The sequence below is a fragment of the Haliotis rufescens genome, unplaced genomic scaffold, assembly GCF_023055435.1.
Source record: "Haliotis rufescens isolate VD_foot unplaced genomic scaffold, xgHalRufe1.0.p SCAF_17, whole genome shotgun sequence".
In the NCBI taxonomy this organism is placed as follows: Eukaryota; Metazoa; Mollusca; class Gastropoda; order Lepetellida; family Haliotidae; genus Haliotis; species Haliotis rufescens.
This window is the reverse complement of record NW_025963857.1, coordinates 31,890,787-31,907,246: the sequence shown is the minus strand read 5'-3', so window position 1 is coordinate 31,907,246 and position 16,460 is coordinate 31,890,787.

Below are 16,460 nucleotides of genomic sequence, written 5' to 3'. Positions count from 1 at the left end.
GAAGAGCTGTCCATCACCGTCACATCAGTGACCGCATCAAATGATACAGTTGGTAGTATTCGGCATAAAGCGGGAGGTATCATGTTCAGATGACAAATCTGACTGTCAAATGGAAATGATGTGCTATCAACCTTGCAATTGGTTTGAAACGTGCCAACAACCTTTTGGTAAATAGTACCGTTATTAAACACTCCCATAAATGTTTCACCTTCAAGCAAAGTCTTTGAATTGACACCGTTGATAATAATATGTTTTGGTGTCCAGATATCTTTTGGAGAGATCAGAATCACGTCAAGCTCGTCATAGTCGTCGATATCCCATGTCAAATCAGGATCTATCCATTGTGATCTAACCACTGAAGCAAATGTAAACACCGAGTTAGCAAAGTCAAGTCCTAGAATGGCAAATGGCCGAAACAAGACAGAGATGTTTAGAAGTTCCTTTTTCTCAGTTGACGGCATTATCTCTGCTGAATAGTTGGTGAGCAGCTTGCTCCTCAGTTGTTGGTGAGTTTGCCGATTGATGGTATCGGCTGATGGAAAGTTGCTGATCAAAATTAGCATTATTACAACTGTAACAGACGTTTTCATGGTTTTTACTTTATATCATCCGACTACTGGGACCGGAGACTGATTAAAAAACATCAGGTTGGAATGATAGTCTGACACCAAGTTCCACTCACCCGTATATGTATCTTGATAAACAGCAATAAAGTTTGTGCAGGGTTTCATCATTTAGACGTATTTGATTATCCCCTCTCCTGACAATAACGCCTTCACAATAACTCATACGTCCATGAAGTGCAGTACATACATCAATCCGAATACCCTTAATAAGTCCATTAACCTGATTTTGCAGACATGAGGTTGTTGTGTGTCCGTATGACCTGCGATGCATAAATCCCTTTTCTATAGAATGCGAAAATCTATATTTCATTATGTTAAAGTCCGACACATTTTTGTCATTACGAAAACAATGAAACAACCAAAAGAATCAGTCGAACGTATCCGAACTTTATTGGAACATAACAATAAGTTATACCCTATACATTTACATTTAACATATAAATATTTACGTTTTATTTATTATTTTTGACTATCAGTATCTATATTATTATATGATAGTGGACACACATTTAGAGATAAAGTACTGTTTTTTACGAACGTTAAAATCAGAGCTGATTCATTTATTGTTGTTGAAAACATTCGACTGACCATGGTAGACCCGCTTCACCCGCAATCTTCACAACAGGCGGTATGTGATGTGATATTGCGAACGTTAAAATCAGAGCTGATTCATTTATTGTTGTTGAAAACATTCGACTGACCATGGTAGACCCGCTTCACCCGCAATCTTCACAACAGGCGGTATGTGATGTGTGCAACACCACAATGTAGGTTTTCCCTAGAACGTCCAACCTGGTGTTTCAAATATTTAGTTTAGCATGGGTTACAAAATTGAACACAAACTATTTGGTGTTGCGTTGTTAGCGAAGACAAGTGAAGCGGCATGAGTGAAGTCCATTGTTTTTATTCGAAACCCTGAAAACATGTCCATTCTCCATTCTTCTTTTGTACTGGATTCCAAATTTCCATACAATTCGGTTCAACGAGAGAAATATTGCTGGGTCCAGCACATGATCAAAAACCGTTCAAAAATGGTCATATTGCCAGTTGCCTTCCACCGATTTTGCCAATTTGAAACAGTGAATTCAGTGAAAGTGCCAAAACGATCCACAATACTGTATGACAAGAAAGATGAGTCCAGCTCAATTTCCCCTTTCTGTCGAGCAATATTCCAGCAGATCCAACCTCTGGTGTCTTCATTTTACAACTTTCGGCTGAGAGGATCATAACCTGAAATTTCTAATTCAGAAAGCTCTTCTAACAGTGTGCAGTAATAGATTGAAGCATATATTTAGATTTAGCAATATTCATATAGTTTGTTTCTGAATACAGTCCTTTTACTTTTAGATATTTACAGCAACTTTTACAACTGAGGGTATTGAAGGTACAGCATTAGTTTGTTTACTTTAAAACGTAAATGCAAAATATAATTAACTTTATAAATGGTCGACTTCCTGTCCTATTATGAGAAATGTATCACTACAATCAATCATCATCGACAGTTTTACGTTATTTTATGTAATAATAAGAGTATAAATTGAAGACAAATTAAATCATGTATTACATCAAACAATGAAGACGGCATATGCACCCACTTCATCCGCCTTGTAACAATTAAAGGAACGTACAGTAAAAATCCTGTGAACAAAAACGACATAGGAGATTAATTCCAGTACGTATGGCTATCCATACATATGCCCAGTTTATGAATCAGAAAGACAAATCCATGTGTGTTACCTATTTAATACAAATGAAACAGGAAAATATGTTAAGAAAGCTCTCAAAATGGTGAGAAAATAGCACTGCGCTTGTAAAATATATTATTGAAACTGTAAACAAAACACAGTTCTTGAGAATATACTCCGAAACCGCATTATCGGGGGTTCATATTAGAAAAGTGAGATCATGTTATTGTGACACCACCCACAAGTAATCATTCAGCATCTCAAGATCATGTATCACACTGTGACACCACGCACCAGTAGGCATGCAGCATCTCAAGATCATGTATCACACTGTGACACCACGCACCAGTAGGCATGCAGCATCTCAAGATCATGTATCACACTGTGACACCACGCACCAGTAGGCATGCAGCATCTCAAGATCATGTATCACACTGTGACACCACGCACCAGTAGGCATGCAGCATCTCAAGATCATGTATCACACTGTGACACCACGCACAAGTAATCATCGGCATCTCAAGATCATGTATCACACTGTGACACCACGCACCAGTAGGCATGCAGCATCTCAAGATCATGTATCACGCCGTGACACCACCCACAAGTAATCATTCATCATGTCAAGATCATGTATCAGACAGTGATACCACGCACAAGTAATCATGCAGCATCTCAAGATCATGTATCACACTGTGACACCACGCACAAGTAATCATGCAGCATCTCAAGATCATGTATCACGCTGTGACACCACCCACAAGTAATCATGCAGCATGTCAAGATCATGTATCAGACAGTGATACCACGCACAAGTAATCATGCTCCATGTCAAGATCATGTATCAGACAGTGATACCACGCACAAGTAATCATGCAGCATCTCAAGATCTTGAATCACACTGTGACACCTTCCACAAGTACACATGCAGCATGTCAAGATCATGTATCAGACAGTGACACCACGCAAAAGTAATCATGCTCCATGTCAAGATCATGTATCAGACGGTGATACCACGCACAAGTAATCACGCAGCATGTCAAGATCATGTATCACACTGTGACACCACCCACAAGTAATCATGCAGCATGTCAAGATCATGTATCACACTGTGACACCACCCAAAAGTAGTCGTGCAGCATGTCAAGATCATGTATCACACTGTGACACCACCCACAAGTAATCATGCAGCATGTCAAGATCATGTATCAGACAGTGATACCACTCACGTGTAATCATGCAGCATCTCAAGATCATGTATCACACTGTGACACCACCCACAAGTTAACATGCAGCATGTCAAGATCATGTATCAGACAGTGATACCACCCACAAGTAAACATGCAGCATATCAAGATCATGTACCAGACTGTGATACTACACAACAGTAAGCATGCAACATATCAAGATCATGTACAAGACTGTGATACCATGCACCAGTAAACATGCTGCATATCAAGATCGTGTACCAGACTGTGATACTACACAACAGTAAGCATGCAGCGTATCAAGATCGTGTACCAGACTGTGATACTACACAACGGTAAACATGCAGCATGTCAAGATCATGTATCAGACTGTGATACTACACAACAGTAAGCATGCAGCATATCAAGATCGTGTACCAGACTGTGATACTACACAACAGTAAGCATGCAGCATATCAAGATCATGTATCAGACTGTGATACTACACAACAGTAAGCATGCTGCATATCAAGATCGTGTACCAGACTGTGATACTACACAACAGTAAGCATGCAGCGTATCAAGATCTAGTACCAGACTGTGATACTACACAACAGTAAGCATGCTGCATATCAAGATCATGTATCAGACTGTGATACCATGCACCAGTAAACATCCTGCATATCAAGATCGTGTACCAGACTGTGATACTACACAACAGTAAGCATGCAGCATATCAAGATCATGTATCAGACAGTGATACCACGCACTAGTAAACATGCTGCATATCAAGATCGTGTACCAGACTGTGATACTACACAACGGTAAACATGCAGCATATCAAGATCATGTATCAGACTGTGATACTACACAACAGTAAGCATGCCGCATATCAAGATCGTGTACCAGACTGTGATACTACACAACAGTAAGCATGCAGCATATCAAGATCATGTATCAGACTGTGATACTACACAACAGTAAGCATGCAGCATATCAAGATCGTGTACCAGACTGTGATACTACACAACAGTAAGCATGCAGCATATCAAGATCATGTACAAGACTGTGATACTACACAATAGTAAGCATGCAGCATATCAAGATTGTGTACCAGACTGTGATACTACACAACAGTAAGCATGCAGCATATCATGATCATGTATCAGACTGTGATACCATGCACCAGTAAACATGCTGCATATCAAGATCGTGTACCAGACTGTGATACTACACAACAGTAAGCATGCTGCATATCATTATCATGTATCAGACTGTGATACTACACAACAGTAAGCATGCAACATATCAAGATCGTGTACCAGACTGTGATACTACACAACAGTAAGCATGCAGCATATCAAGATCATGTATCAGACTATGATACCATGCACCAGTAAACATGCAGCATATCAAGATCGTGTACCAGACTGTGATACTACACAACAGTAAGCATGCAGAATATCAAGATCATGTATCAGACAGTGATACCACGCACCAGTAAACATGCTGCACATCAAGATCATGTATCAGACTGTGTCGCCATGCAACCGTGAATATGCTGCATATCAAGATCATGTATCAGACTGTGACACCACGCACCAGTAAACATGCAGCATCTCAACATCATGTATCAGACTGTGTCGCCATGCAACAGTGAACATGCTGCATATCAAGATCATGTACCAGACTGTGATACCATGCAACAGTTAGCATGCAGCATATCGAGATCATGTATCACAATGTGACACCATGCACGAGTAAACATGGTGCATCTAAAGATTATGTCCCAGTCTCTAACACCACGCACTAGTAAACATGTACCATCTCAAGAAAATATGTACCAGACTTTGACACCATGCACCAGCTCAAGATCATGTATCAGAAAGTGACACCACGCACTAGTAAACATGCTGCATCTGAAGATCATGTATCAGACTGTGAAACCAAGCACCAGTAACACGCAGCACCTCAAGATCGTGTACCAGATTGTGAAACAACGCACCAGTAACACGCAGCATCTCAAGATCTTGTATCAAACTGTGACATCAATCACCAGTAAACATCTTGCATCTGGCGATCTTATCAATCAACATCCAGTCGCCGAGGATACAACAAACATCTGATACATTCCATTCAGCATCTGGAGATCCTGTTCTTGTTTGACACCACGCACCTGTTTCCATGCATCATCAGAAGGTACTGTATCAAACTGTGACACCATACATCAGTACACATCCATTATCTAAAGTTCCGGTTACCGGCCGGATAATGCGTGTCAATATACATGCATTAACAATCTTGTTTCTGCACTGTTTCCTCCAGTTTGAAAATAGTATAAGTTATTCGTAGTTGATAGTCATTTAATCGCATTGTCCGTAACAATTCTTGTGTTGTATTAATCCAGTGTTGTTTAATATACTCCTCAAACAAACCCACATCTGGATATTTTGTGTGGGATGTATACGTAACACACATTTTCTGCACATTTGGACACCAGATGCGTTATAATATATTGGAAACTGGACAACGTGGGACACGAGTCTGACATGAAACATTACACGGAATTAAAAATGACAAATAAAAGCTACAAAACCCTTTCCAAATAATTAAGAAATCTGTACAAGCAGTGCGATTGTCATTGGAACTGGTGTCGAGATAGAACTATCCGTCAAATTATAATTACGGGATAATGATAAAAACGTATTCTCAACGTCACCATTTAAATGCATTTTGGGTAAATACTGGAAAATAAAAGAGCAGTGTACAGTCGGGTTTTTTAAGTCTCTCATTAACATCAGACCCGGGTATTCTAGAAACAAAGACTATGTGCTAATGTCATCTTCCCGAGGCAAGAGCGTTAACTGACTTTAAAAGTCCAGTTTCCATCCTTGCCGGCTGGAATTCCTGGGATCGATCGTAGCGCCACCAGTGGCTATTACGAGTTATGTCAAATTCTATGCCTCTCCCATATGGACCAATCAGATTCACCCTCTCGTATCACATGCATTTTGCTTCAAACAAAATGGTGGCGCCCAGTTAAGACGATCTGATCTACCATCATGATCTATTTGGTGATAAAACGGTTATTACTTCGCGAAGTACACCAAATCACGTGTGCACCTTGATTAAAAACATGAAAAGATTTGGAAAATATCTGTTGACAACGAATTGGCGGTGCACATGCTTTGCAAATCCTGCAATCGACCGAACTGTTTACGAACCGGATTTCGATTTCGGTGCGCGATTTTGATTGGACTATGCATAGACTTGTTAGTCCAGCCAAAATGTAACTCCATAATCCCAGCCTAGTTCGGCAAGGGTGGAAACTGGACTTTTATAGTCAGTTAACTCTCTTGCCTCGGGAAGATGGCTAATGTAAACAACCATGTGAGTGACGAACATTGTAAATAAAAGTGACAAAATAGTTACCATAATCAGAAGAAACCTCTGTTAAAGCCTACCCCATTGTACGATTTCGACTTTATCATAAGCATGTTTATGAATCACTGTGGTAATGATACCAGTTGTTCGCGAAAAGGTGAGCACATCCTGTTCTTCCAGTTGCAAACACATGTAAAGACGAGGCAAGTGTCCACTTAAACAAAGAATGGGACATACTAGTGCCAGTCAAACATCCTTTGGTCGTTGATGCTTTACATTTAGAAATGTCTCCACACATATCTACCATAAAATTCTAGCATAATAGATTTACTGAGGCATTGAATGTTAAAACCCAGGTCAAACACCTTTTAATAAGGCGTCGTCTTCAAACACGCTACAATATAAAGAAACAGGTCACGTACAGTTCTATTTCAAAATATCAACACAATTACTTTTTAACCAACTCTGGTGAGATATTTCTGCAAGACTGTTTTCCTATATGCAGCGCTTTCAAATATGACAGATTAGATCTCTGATCTTCAATAGAGCATTGTCGTATCAACTATTATAGCATTTGCATTACAAGAAAATGAGAAATATGCAACTCAAAACCACATGATATTAAAAGGTGAAAATGTATGTGATTGAACAGAAGTATAAGGACATTAAAGACATTAAAGAAGTCTCATTTTTGCCCCTGCACCTAGTTATAAGTGCAATCATACAATAATTATTAGATATAAAAAACAAGTATGCTCAGACCCCACCATAAAAGGAAAACGACAAAGCACACTCTGTCAAGAGTATAAGTACGACAAGCATGACATCTCCGTCCTGTTGGTGAGACACGGGCTTGGTCTGTAGTTGTAGTTGTGATACTTCGAGCACACACACATAGTCCGCCACGGTTGTAGTGTTGCAGGTTTATGATTATCAGGGTTGTTATGATGGAGAGACAACTCTGACTGAGAACCAGGATCAGGTACACAGCCATTCTAGACAGGGACCCCGACCTGGGCATCACATCAATAATGAAGACAAGAAACACAGAATAGGACATGCATATGGAGATGAGGTACGACATCCTTTCTCCCGAGCCGATGGGCAGTGGGAAGGAGCAGACGTTCAGGAGAGACAACAGACACATGGGAAACAAAATGGTGGTCACATAAAACGTTTACTGACGTGTCATATGCATTGTAAAAGATTTCAAGCCAGAGTCGGATTTTGTAGACACATTTATAAGACGCCACTCCGAAGAGCTGTCCATCACCGTCACATCAGTGACCGCATCATATGATACAGACGGTAGTATTCGGCATAAAGCGGGAGGTATCATGTTCAGATGACAAATCTGACTGTCAAATGGAAATGATGTGCTGTCAACCTTGCAACTGGTTTGAAACGTGCCAACAACACTTTGGTAAATAGTACCGTTATTAAACACTCCCAAAACTGTTTCACCTTCAAGCAAAGTCTTTGAATTGACACTGTTGATTAGAATATGTTTTGGTGTCCAGATATCTATTGGAGAGTGCAGAATCACGTCGAGCTTGTCATAGTCGTCGATATCCCATGTCAAATCAGGATCTATCCATTGTGATGTAAACACTGAAGCAAATGTAAACACAGAGTTAGCAAAGTCAAGTCCTAGAATGGCAAATGGCCGAAACAAGACAGAGATGTTAAGAAGTTCCAGTTTCTCAGTTGACGGCATTATCTCTGCTATATAGTTGGTGAGCAGTTTGCTTCTCAGTTGTTGGTGAGTTTGCCGATTGATGGTATCGGCTGATGGGACGTTACTGATCAAAATGACCATTGCTACAACTCTAACAGACGTTTTCATGTTTTTTACTTTATACCATGCGACTACTGGGACCGGAGACTGATTAAAAAACACCAGGTTGGAATAGTGATCAGTTGCCAAGTTCTACTGATCTGTTCACATACCCTAAGAGCAATAAATCATGATTATTTTGGGAAGTGTTAACATCAAATTAACATTGTTTGATTGCCATTCTCCTGGCAATAAGTCACTTAACTATTACGTCAATGAAGTGCAGTACATACATTGTACATCAATCCGGACGCCCTTAATTAGTTTTTATTACCGTGTTTTGTGCACACAATGCGGTTTACACATGCTTTCAATATTGAAGTAAATATGTGTTTTATAATCTACAACTGTACATATCATTATTTCAAACTGTCCATCGACAATGATTCAGTAGGAAGCATTTAAAGTACGTCTCATTGATTTGATTTTACGTGGCGATGCGAACGTTGTTATTTGGGTCCTTTGATTGACTATGGTTTTGAGAATGATTCAACCTTCAGTTTCGGGATTTCATAGGATTCCTGTCACTGCAACAAATGCGGTTATCAAAAGCAAGCATGGTGTTTGTCGATTCAAGTAGGTATTTCATCCTTCGAGATATGATACGATACAACATGCTTATGAAATTATCCCCTTTGTAGTTTCTAGGATAAGTACGAAAATGAAAGGCAATCATGTACAATTATCGCTGTTGTGACAACAAACCGAATTCGAAGTGTTACATTTGACCTATAGAGAGCAGCTGTATTCAACATAATAATATGGATTCAATTCACATTAGCAGATTGAACAAAGTTCGTCGTAAAAATATATGTTTCGAGATCAGAGTAATTGTGTTTGGTTCGGGATGTTGGCGATTTACAGTCAATATTGATTATTTTGGAACTACACAAATATACCTAAAACTTGATTTTAGTTGTAAATAAGAAATTAGATATCACGATAATATGCCCCTGATTCCAGCAGTTCATTGGAAGCCATTCCATGCAATCGTTTGTGCTAGTGTTTGATGTTGACACAACATCGGTGAATCAAAGTGATTGCAATAAGACTATTAGATAGTTTAACCTTGGTGAAAAGCAAACCCGCGCTCTTATATATGACACAATGTGTTGGCTTTCTTAACTAGTCTTTGGTGTATTAGTGTGGCTTACTGCTGAACGAAACACCTATCCAGATTATAAGCATGGAAAGTAATACACATTTACTGCACATCCGAACACTTCGTGAGTGACGACATATTGCAAACAGGACAACAGGATGATGACACGTGTCACATCGGTAATGTCAAAAGTATTTTCAAACATTTCATTTCGTTCTTGCATATTAAGACTACCTGGCATAAACATTGTGTTTGACCATTTCATGTCCGCAATGACATTCACGCGATTCTATCTGAAAACATTTACATTTACTGGGAATATTACAATCAGCTATGTAATCATTTAAGACATGAAAAAGATCATATAACCTGGAAGTAAAGAAGAACTACCCACATTTTCATTTTTTTTATTCATTTTTTTTACCCATATTTTCACTTGCAGCCTAGTGCAAAATGCGTTCGAGATAACAGTATCCATTGATGTTTACTCCTTACCAGAGTCATCAGTGATGAAGAAAACAAGGATTTGAATTGGAACAATGACATTTACTCTAATCTGTTAGCATTTTGAAGAAAGGCGTTATGTTTAATAAAGAGAGGAAATTACTATTGCCTCACGATACTTACTGAACACGAACGACTGCCGCCAGACGCTTCGACATTCAATGAACCGACTTTGCACTTGTGGTTTGGGTATTCTGCATGAAACGCAACAGAAAGTTAAGGTAAATTTTGGTCAGGTGGGTCTCTTTGTTGAACATGACGGCCTGAGATGTCCCATAGATGTTCTATTGGATTAAGATCTGGACTTCATGCTGGCCAAGGAAGTGTCACGATGCCATTCTGACGTAAGCATTTCAGAACAGCACGTGATCTGTGAGGTCTTGCATTACCATTCTTGAAGACAGGTCTAGTGGCCAACGCATGATTTATCAAAATTGGGGACAACTGCCGTCTCCATGCTGATATCGAGGTCCGTTCAGGTTACTTTGCCCAGTGATCAAGTAAAGTTTACAACTGAATGAAACACAACTCTATACCATCACCGATCCCCATTGATAGGGGGCGGTCGGGTAGCCCAGTGGTTAAAGCGCTCGCTCGTCATGCCGAAAACCCGGGTTCGATTCCCGATATGGGTACAATGTGTGAAGCCCATTTCTGGTGTCCCCCGCCGTGATATTGCTGGAATATTGCTAAAAGCGGCGTAAAACCATACTCACTCACTCACTCACCCATTGATGGTTCTGGTTGAAATCGCTCTGCCTGGTAGAAATGTGCCTTTAAAACTGTACTGTTGTCTAATAGACGTCACTTAACGCGGTTGGGTCAGGCTCGATGACTTGGTTGACTCATCACATCACATCCATATCTAATAGAAAACTCTGCATAAAGCGTGGTCGATTGTACGATTTCGACTCTATCATGAGCATGTGTTTATGAATCACTATCAAATAGAAATGACACCAGGTGGTGCCCGTCACAAACACATGCAAAGGCAATTATTTGTTCACCTGAAAAAAACACGAGAATATATGGTACAAGTCAAAATAGGGAATTGCATCTGACATCATTTTTGTCACTGGTGCGTTAAACATACGATCGTATTCTGCCCCACCGGTGCATCACACACACATGCAGGGGCAAGTCAAATGAGCAAGGAGGCATAGCTTATTATGAGCTTAAGTAGTTCATGCTAAATGACTAAACTGACCTTGTTCGAAATATGTCTCTGTTCACCCAGCAGTGAAAGGGTACACGATAGGATGATACGGCAATGTGACTGGTAACATTCTAGCGTCTCAGAGGCAGCTTGGGCTGTAGACATCCTAGGGAGCTAAAAATGAAATCGCGTACACACTCATCCATTCATCGAGGTAAGAATAATGTAGCTTCATGAGCTTTCCCTGTGTGGTGTGGGAATATAGCATAATACATGGACTATTAATATTTGCATATTTATCGGATCGAGATACCAAGTGTATCGATTGGTTTATATGACAAATGCCAGGATTATGGACCTACTTCTATTACCTATTTATCTATGTTTGGGGGGCCTATATAACAGACGTGTTTTATAGTGTTGGTAGCGTTGTATTGTTTGAATTGGATAATAGTAGCCTACATGTGTAACATATGATGGAATATAGCCTTGAGTGTATTTATGTGTGCTTGCTATTGGTCAAACCATCGTTTACGTTAATGATTGTCAGTGCTACCGATTCTATAATTAAATCTGTTACTCATTGATAGTGATACTATATATAGTTTCACACATGAACGACATATGGCAGATGAAGTATTCACTTAAGATCTCAAATGAACAATATAGTCTGTTGGATGACATCATGTCTTATGTGTTAACGTGTATGTGCTTTGTGTAATCTGCTCTACTCTGCTCCGTTTAATCTGATCTACTTTATCCGATCTGCTTTGCTCAATCTGTTATGCTTTGTTTAATCCGTTCTGCTTGATTGGTTATTGATAATATTAAAAGTGAGTTTGGTATATCACGCTCATGTAACCTCAGTGCCTATTTATTCGTCTACACTTGCAAACTGCTTATCCCGAAATAATACGAGTGATCCTTGACGCAGATGTTGTATACGGAAGGTGTATTGCAGCCGAGGAGTTATGTCCCTTCAAGCAGTGTTCCGACTGTCCAGTGTTCACCATGACTGTGACTGTAATAGGTTGTGAAGGCTGTGTGAGTTGCAGAACACGTGGCAGTCAAAATACAAAGAGATCACACACGAAGCGCCGTGTGACTAGGTATACGTATACGAATATCATATGCACATAATTCGTTTTGTTCATTTTTTGTAGGGGAATACGCGTAGCCCAGTCGTCCAAGGCGCTGCAATTTATGGCATCCATCAGGTTTCCCAGAAGCTTAAGGTCGAGGGCTCGAATCTCGGTTTGCCCTGATTTTGTTTCTAGGTTATATAGCAACATATCCGTGCTCGTGAGTTTCACCATAGGGGTAAATGTCTAAGACTTGCATCATTTCGGACTTTCCTACCACATAAAGCTTGTAAAGTAATATACCTCATATACTGTTCAAAGCAGCGTTAACCAAAATAACTCACTCACTCTTTGTAAACCACTTAACACGTGATTCCATAATGCCCGTACATCTAGACGTCTAGCGTTTGGATGAGTGAGTAAATATGATATCAACAGCTATATCACTTCGGTTTGAAAGGTAACGTAGCCTTGACAAAACAACTGGTTGAATACAATTCCAATTTCATTTTTTAGCATTAACGTAATAATCACATGATGTTAACATTGTAGACGATTGTCAGTCGAACTCGAGTGTTGAGTCGTTCGTAAGGTGTAACGGTGCCGAGGGTTGTTGCTACCATTAAACAAAGCAGGTGTTAGTCGGGGTTGAGACGAATGAATTTGTATACACTGTGCAGAAAGACGTGTATACAACTTGCTGTTCATTCAACCCATGCTTCAAAACAGAGCTGGGCCGGTTTGGTGGCCTAGTGGTGAAAGGGCCGTTATATTGGGCTAGAATTTACATTTGAAACATCATGCTGTGCATTCTATTCCATATTCAATAAAATTAAATCTACTGGTAACCTTGCTCTACATTGAACACGCAGTATGTTTATCTCCTAATTGCCATTATAACAGGCCACTTGGTAAAATAACCCATTGCTATCATAACTAAGCCCCTTGGAATATTACCCATCGTCAATATAACCACTCCCATTTGAATAATGCCCATTGTTTAACCCTAACCCCATGGAAATATTATCCATTGACATTACAACTAGAACCTTTGGAATATTACACAAAGTCATTTTAACCTAACTCTTGGGAATATTACCCATTGTCATTATCACTAACCCTTTGGGAATATCACTCAATGCCATTTTAACTAGCCCCATGAGAATAACACACATTGTCATTATCACTCATCGCTTGGGAATATCACCCATTGTCATAATCGCTTGCCCCTCGGAAATAATAATTATTACTCATTGTCATTATGACTGTCTCCTAGGGAATATTACATACTGTCATTGATAATCTGTGTCTTCGGAATATTACATATCGTCATTATGCCTATCACCTAGGGAATAATTAAACATTGTCATTATGACTGTCTCCTAGGGAATATTACCCATTGTCATTATAACAAGCCTCTTGGGAATGTTATCCATTGTCATTATAACTAACTCCTTCGGAATATTACCCGTTGTAATTATAACCAGCCCCTAGGGGGGCCATTACCCATTGTCTTTATAACAAGCCTCTTGGGAATGTTATCCATTGTCATTATAACTAATTCCTTGGGAGTATTATTCATTAACATAATACATGTTATTTCTATTAATTATATTTTCCTTTCAGTAGATTCCTTGTCTTACACGTTGCCATAAATACTTTAATTTAGTTAAGTTTGATAAGTGTTTAGTCTCAAATCTTGTTTTACTGTTGTAATAAAATTACCATTTTCTTTACATGTATCTTTTTTATACGTTGTCATACACATGGACATAGACACTAAAACATTGCATACAGAAGTCTAATGTAACTTGATCAGGTTGAGATAGCAGGAATTTTACAAAGACACAAAAACATTATGTCTGATACAGAGAGGGCTGCTTATACATTTCACCGAGACACCAGCATTGGAAATAAGTATTCCGTTATAAAGAGTGAGAATCTTTTTCAATATTAAGTCAGGGCTAAATAACATAACAACTGTAAAAGTCCAGTATTGTGTATTCGTATAACTGTACACACTGTGACTTTTGCATTTAAATTTGAGAAACATGTTTCATTTAAGAAAAGGAGAGTCAAGAATTATTTCCAATATATCGGCAGACCCTCTCTGATCAGTTTTACAATACGTTATTGCCCACAGGGACAGAAATGACTTTTCTATTCCTGCACAATGAGTATCCAAGCGTAGCCGTTACTATGGGCTGCAAATGTGGCTCTCCTTCAGAAATAACAAGTGAATATATATTGTAAGCGCCTTGAAAGTGACATTACACTTAAGAATCATATTCAATTTGAGTTGAATCAGATCAGTTGACGTATTGAAGCCAGTTAAGTGTCTAGTGCGCTTTGAGTGATACATGGGCTTCTTTTCGGGATAGGTGATCGATCAACATGTTTGAATGAATGCACGGTTTGTCAGCTAGAGTGGTCAAATTGCCAGTATGTGTAATGTTGTTCGTTGTTTAAAGCCTTGAGCTTTCTATAATACCTGCTTGCCGACGACATGCGTGATCACGGATTGACACTTTGTGTACTGTGTATATTGTGCTAATCGGAGTAGACTCTAGAAATAACATAGTTTGTTTAAACATGTTTCAGTTATTACTGCAAACTGTCACTTAATGTCCGCCCGTCTGTGTTCTTGAATTGTTGCGTATGAACTCAACAACTTGTAACCAATAAACCTGTTCACTGTTTGTATTTGACGTACACGTAGGTGTATGTCATGACTAACGAATGAACCAAATCGTAAAAATTGTATATACCAATATTAGTACAGATATAGAGGTAACAGCACATATTCTGAAATGTTAAAATGTCAGCCACCTCTTCAGACCCATTGGCAACACTGGCAATGCAGTGATTTGTGTAAACTGTCGACATTATTATCAGGTGAATATTAATTGTGATTAAAACTGTGATGAAAGACTTTCAATGATTATTAGTTGCAATAACCTATTTTGATATGTAAGTAATTACAATATATATTGGTATGAATGATTATCGGTATCGATAACGTGTTAGAATCTTGCCCCATACGGTGATCCACAAAAACAGGTCAAAACCATACGGCTCGAAATGTACTTTTCACCTGCTGCGGGCGGAAGGCAGCCCAGAAGTTAAAGTGTTCACTCGTCACGCCAAAAGCAGGTTCCCCTTCCCTGATAATACTGTGATATTGCTGAAAGGGGCGTTAAACCGTACTCACTCACTCAGACGGATGAATATATGTTTGACTGATACAACTATACACTGATACAAATAATAAACGTTATAGGTTATTGAATCACAATATCCTCGCCACCCAGATAAAACACTTCAATACTCGACATCCTCATGGCCTTTCTGTCAAAACAGCTATCTGTGATTAATATACAAAATATGCCATGTGAACTGAATTCGAGGAATTACTTCAAATATAACTAAATAAATGAATGCGTAAACTATACATAATCAGTGTTTGTTTGTGTGCAGATAGTATTTGTCTCTGAAAGGCAATCAAACGGATATACGATCGAAAGTGACACGTGCTTATCATCACTGTTTTTCAGTGGTCCATTCATATAATTTCCACAGCTATTTGTACTTTACGCCAAGTGGAATCTGTTTTCGCAGAAACTCTAGGCTGGTTATCCTCTTGCATTGACAATTCATATTTACAATGAGAAAGTTCACGGCAAGGACCAACGTGCAGACAGTATTTAGGTAATCCTTGAAAAGATCTTGTCACGTACCTCCTTACTGGCGTATTCAAAATTACAAAAGCAGGTTGAACGTTTGAAGATCGTGTCAGCATTTAAGGACCAACCATTTTATATTCTGAGGGTGGGGAATGAGGGTGATGACTTGGGACTATGAGATTTTGGGGGGGACAAATTATTTTTTTCAGGCAGC